Below are 6,536 nucleotides of genomic sequence, written 5' to 3' on the forward strand. Positions count from 1 at the left end.
CGGCTCAGGAATTATTTTTTTTTTTATATACATTATTTTTTTTTACACTTAACATTTAAAATGTTTTACACTAGTACCTGGTTACATTCAGTGTCCTGTTGGAGCAAAACAGAGAACACTATCGTTTGTGAGAGTCATCTTTAGTAAGCCAAACAGTTCGGACACTACAGACATTTTCATGAGTAGACCGATTGTTTTGGGGGGGGGATGTCTCATGGTCTGACAAACAGCCTGTGGCTCTGTCACTTTCCACTGCAGACTTGGAGGGCCGACATAGGCGGATGTGGTGGATTGAGACGCAACCCTCGCAAAAAAAACAACAGATATTTCTAGCTTAAATTGATGGATGTTGATGGGAATTGGTGTATTATGTTAATTAGATTGACGCACGGTTGCATAAGTAGACTAAAGGATTTGAGTCTAAATACATTCTTTTTTTTTATCTAGTTGTCTGCTTTGCTGAAAACCACTGATTTGGAAACAAGGGTAGTGATCCAGACAACAGATAGGTAGACACAGAGAGAGAAGTCATAATGGTATATCTGTTTACTACCATCATGAGACTCCTGTCAGATGTCCACTTTACCAGATGTTTATGTTGTTCTGCCCATTTGCTCCTGAAGCATTAGATTCCACTCCGTTCGAGCCTTTTTTACTCCCATAAAAATGACCTTTAACACTTTCTGAAATGTCAGGAAAAACCTTTAACCACATAATGACAGGCATTGGCTGAGTCGTGTGTGTGTGTGTGTGTGTGTGTGTGTGTGTGTGTGTGTGTGTGTGTGTGTGTGTGTGTGTGTGTGTGTGTGTGTGTGTGTGTGTGTGTGTGTGTGTGTGTGTGTGTGTGTGTGTGTGTGTGTGTGTGTGTGACAGTCACTCAGAGACCCTCGGTCATCAGAACAAGCTCAATGACACCTTTCCTGTATGATTTGGTCAACAAGATCAGCAGCTTCATAGAATCAGGCAGAATTTCCATAAAATTGGATGACATCAATTCCAATTATTTCTGTGTTATGCTATTATTGAAGACTGGAACTGGGCATTGGGCCAGGTAAAAAAAAAGATGTAACGAAACATTTGGCTGATATAGATATTGATCTAAACTTTGAGAGTGAGTGTACAAGCAGAAACATGTTTTAAGGTAATAATACATTATCATATTTTCTATTCTCAATATAAAACCAAAACAGGCAAATATGCAGTCCGTCTGCAGACATGCTCTTCACTAATCTCATTGGAGGTCTAAAATGGAGACGTTCAGTCTCCTACAGTACTTCCCTGAGGACCAAACATTATGGAGACAGCCAATGATGAGACAGGCTTGTGGGACACATAAGACCCAGGGTGTCCATCTACTCTCCACCCATAGAAAGATCTGTCCCTCACACAGCTGGCTGGCCAAGGTGGAGCCGATGATGTCCTCTAACGTCTTACACTTGAGAGGGGAGAGAGAAAAGATGCCATAAGATACAATACAATATGTACTATTGAATTCCGTGGAAGACATTTTACTGTAAACTTTGTTTGCCCAGGGAGATAACAGCCCCCACAGACTGAGGAAATTAAGCCTTGATCTGGGCAGAATATGGCAATTAATGGGGAAATCCAATCAAAAACAACTTTTTATTTTTCAGTAGTCCACTGTTAATACAGTCCCAAAATGTTTTGCATGTCAGCAATCAAGTTTTCAAGATATATGACTTTCAAGAAGCAAAGAGTCACCGGTAGAGAAATGCAACCACTGTCAAATTCAAAGACAGCTATGGATGCAAGGACTGGATTATAATTTTAACCATGTTTATTGGGATATACAACGTTTGTTTACATTTACTTTGTTTACAAACATTGGCGTAAAACAAGTTTAACTTGGGTTCTGATATTGTACGGCAGTTGAACTAAGCTCACGGGGCATTTATAAGTAATAATCTCTGGGAATCAATGGGTACATATAATTCATTTATAAGTCCAAAAAATGGATGTACCAACTGCTTATTGCCCCTTTCGGTGGTCTGTCATTAGACAGATTTATCACACAGGGAACAGTTTGAAGCATGTTTGAAAGTTAAAGCTCTCAGTGATTGAGATGGTGGCTTACGTAGGTCATGCAGGATAGGACATACTGCACAAAGATGAGTCCCTCTGTAAGAACAGAGCAATAAATCACTGTAATTGCAAGGTTTCTGCCACAAGACCCATCTTTCTACTCTTTCCTGGAGTTGATACAATGCAGTTGGCTTATACTGAAACCCGAAGGGCCGGTTTACACAACACATAATTTAACCTAGTCTTGGACTAAAAAGCACTTTCAATGAAGATTCTCCTGAAGAGTGTGCTGTAAAATGCAGCCACACTCTAATCTCCTGCCCACTTGAGCCGGTAGACACTGACCTGTCCGTCACTGTCCCCCACCAGGTTGCAGTCTGTCTCAGTAGCAAACAGCAGGGAGGTCAGCTTCACCCCAGGACTGGCAAGGCTCACGATGGTGGGGTCCAGGCTGGGGAGAGACAAGGGCATGGTGGCGATGGTGGGGTCCAGGCTGGGGAGAGACAAGGGCATGGTGGCGATGGTGGGGTCCAGGCTGGGGAGAGACAAGGGCATGGTGGCGATGGTTATTCATACAGTAGGCCATGATGCTCAAAGTAACATGTTGATCAATAATGTCTTTGGAATATTATTTCAAGATAAGTATTTTCACGTCCATCACTCTGTTTTCTCCAGCAATTGCATAGCCTATAGAAATGTGGCGCAACATGAGCTCATTGGCTCTCATGAAGTGTTTGATTTGATTTTCGAAAACTTTTGCATTGACGTCAGAGTGATTAGAGGGATAATAGAGTGCTGAGTACCAGGCAGTTAGCAAGTTTGGTAGGATACTAATGACCGGCAGCAGCATCAGAGCTTGGAGAAGTCTAATTACCGTGACGAAACGAACGGTCATGCGGAATTTGACTGCCTTCATGACTCGTGACCGCCGGTGTGGGGGTAATACGGTCACTGCAACAGTCCTGGGTTGAACTGATCCTAACCTTGTGTGCTCTCTAGGTCTCAAGGAACTGCTCATTGTAAGAACAAGGACACTTGTGGATGTGGCCCTCCACTGTACAAGCCAGGTAGACGTTGGAGTCCTAAAGACATAGGACCAATAAATAAAGTATTAACACAGAAGTAATGCATGTACAGTTGAAGTTGGAAGTTTACATACACTTAGGTTAGAGTCATTAAAACTCGTTTTTCAACCACTCTACACAGTTCTTGTTCACAAACTATAGTTTGGCAAGTCGGTTAGGACATCTACTTTGTGCACGACACAAGTAATTTTTCCAACAATTGTTTACAGGTAGATAATGTCACTTATCACTCACAATTCCAGTGGGTCAGAAGCTAACATACACTAAATTGACTGTGCCTTTAAACAGCTTGGGAAATTCCAGAAAATTATGTCATGACTTTATAAGCTTCTGATAGGCTAATTGACTAAATTTGAGTCAATTGGAGGTGTACCTGTGGATGTATTTTAAGGCCTACCTTCAAACTCAGTGCCTCTTTGCTAGACATCATGGGAAAATCAAAAGAAATCAGCCAAGACCTCAGAAAAAAAATTGTAGACCTCCACAAGTCTGATTCATCGTTGGGAGCAATTTCGAAATGCCTGAAGGTACCACGTTCATCTGTACAAACAAGAGTACGCAGGTATAAACACCATGGGACCACGCAGCCATCATACCGCTCAGGAATGAGATGCGTTCTGACTCCTAGAGATGAACGTACTTTGGTGTGAAAAGTGGAAATCAATCCCAGAACAGCAAAGAACCTTGTGATGATGCTGGAGGAAATAGGTACAAGAGTATCTATATCAACCGTAAAACAAGTCCTAAATCGACATATCCTGAAAGGCCGCTCAGCAAGGAAAAAGCCGCTGCTCCAAAACCGCCATAAAAAAGCCAGACTACCATTTGTAACTGCACAGGGGGACAAAGATACTACTTTTTGGAGAAATGTCCCTCTGGTCTGATGAAACAAAAATAGAACTGTTTGGCCATAATGAACATCGTTATGTTTGGAGGAAAAAGGAGGAGGCTTGCAAACTGAAGAACTCCATCCCAACCTTGAAGCACAGGGGAGGCAGCATCATGTTTTGGGGGTGGCAGCATCATGTTGTGGGGGTGCTTCGCTGCAGGAGGGACTGGTGCACTTCACAAAATAGATGGCTTCATGAGGGAGGAAAATTGTGGATATATTGAAGCAATATCTCAAGACATCAGTCAGGAAGTCAACGCTTGGTCGCAAATGGGTCTTCCAAGTGGACAATGACCCCAAGCATACTTCCAAAGTTGTGGCAAAATGGCTTAAGGACAACAAATGGCTTAAGGACAACAAAGTCAAGGTGTTGGAGTGGCTATCACAAATCCTCGACTTTAATCCTATAGGAAATTTGTGGGCATGACTAAAAAGCGTCTATGAGTAAGGAGGCCTACAAACCTGACTCAGTTACACCAGCTCTGCCAGGAGGAATGGGCCAAAATTCACCCAACTTATTGTGGGAAGCTTGTGGAAGGCTACCCGAAACATTTGACCCAAGCTAAACAATTTAAAGGCAATGCTACCAAATACTAATTGAGTGTACTGTATGTAAACTTCTGACCCACTGGGAATGTAATGAAAGAAATAAAAGCTGAAATAAATAATTCTCTCTACTATTATTCTGACATGTCACATTCTTAATATATAGTGGTGAGCCTAACTGACCTAAAACAGGGAATTTTTACTTGGATTAAATGTCAAGAATAGCGAAAAACTGAGTTTAAATGTAGTTGGCTAAGGTGTATGTAAACTTCCGACTTCAACTGTACGTAATACATCTCGAATGAATGACACAGAATGGGATGGACACTGTTCATCGATGGCCTATGTTCCAAAAGTAATTTGAAGCCCTAGCTAAATAACTAAAGCAATGCATGTGTAACTATCCTTTAGGAAAACGTAAGAACATGAAAACACTCTGGTCGCTCACCGTGGGATGGAAGTCGCTTGCTTATTGGCTTTCTCATTCCTCGTCCTCTTCAGCTTCATGGGATAGGCACAGGTTAAAGGACATTACGGCTACGCTTATTACTGGAAGGTTATGTGGGGAAATGTTTACAAGAGTTGTCTGCAAAGGGGTCTACAAAAATAGGACGAGTAGTCTCCAGGGAGTGGGTATTTGGGATAATTGGAAGGGGCACACTTTTTTGAAAACACTAGGAGAAAGGGTTCCCACAACTTTCAGATATTAAAGTAAATCTGTACCTATGCAGTCAAAGCTTTTCCACAGGATCCACTTGCTTATCCTGCTGATCTACACAGAGTCTCTCCCTTGTCCTCCCCTGACAGACCCCTCTCATGGTCTATTCACCTCACCTGCCAAACTGGGCTAGAGTGTTTGTGGGCACAGTCACTACACAGGGATAAACACACACACACAAATAAGTGTTCTTCAACTAAGAACCAGCCAAGTTAAATAAAGGTTAAATTTAAAAATGTTAAAATAATTTTAAATAAATAGTTTGAGGTTCTTTACAAATGCAGTGAACCTCCCGTGCAGGGTTGGCGTTTTATAGGCGCAGTCAATACGCAGGTTTCCTGTAGCACTCTCACAGATGCCAGTTCTACCAGCTTTGTTACATATGTGTAAGATGAGATCAGTATATATTTCAGTGTCTACTGGAAATGGGGATGATTAAAAATAGATACAGTTACTCTGTCATCCCAGTTTAGGTAACCAGCCATAACAACAACAGACATACAGATGGATGATGAGAAATGGGGGAGAACAAATGTACAGGAGATACTGTAATAATTCATAAGTAATTCTGTTTCAAAGATAAACTCCACTGACTAATCACAAAAGTATAGCCTGTGGGTGAAGCAGAAATGTTGGTGGACGTTGGCTATGCTTTGTAAAACATTTAGCCTGTCTGTCTGCGAGTGCCACCTGCTGTCTATGAGAAATAAAACATGTAGACATTGTCTCGCATTCTCTCTGAGGACACACAGACCTGCTGTCAATGACGGGTATCTTCTCTCTGGTCTCGACGTTGTAGGTGGCTATTCTGCCGTCATGCATCCCCACAGCAAGCTGACTGGCGTTGCTAGCAGAAGAGTCCACTCTCACAGGTAAAGATCCTCTCAGGCCACTGTAGATCCAAGACACAAGACTTATTAGCGTAGTCACTAGAAAACTATTCTCTAACCTGGCACAGATACAGTAGTCTGGTATCAGATCGGTTTGTGATGTCTTGCCAAATGTTTGTCATTGTAAAGACCATAGGGGTTGGCTATACAGCACACACAGATCTGGGACCAGGTTACAGGCACAGCACTATTGTGGAAACTAATGATATTAACTGAGATGCAAAACAAAAAAACAGGAATGTGAGAGGTGTCAGTGACATCCATCCCTTGGGTTTCTTCAGAGACCAGCAACAGACCAGGCCTGATTCATGGTCCTTGAAATCAAACTGTCTATACCCCACTGCCAGAAGGTCCTGGAGACAGAA

The sequence above is a fragment of the Oncorhynchus masou genome, chromosome 15 (assembly GCF_036934945.1).
Source record: "Oncorhynchus masou masou isolate Uvic2021 chromosome 15, UVic_Omas_1.1, whole genome shotgun sequence".
NCBI classification, from domain to species: Eukaryota; Metazoa; Chordata; class Actinopteri; order Salmoniformes; family Salmonidae; genus Oncorhynchus; species Oncorhynchus masou.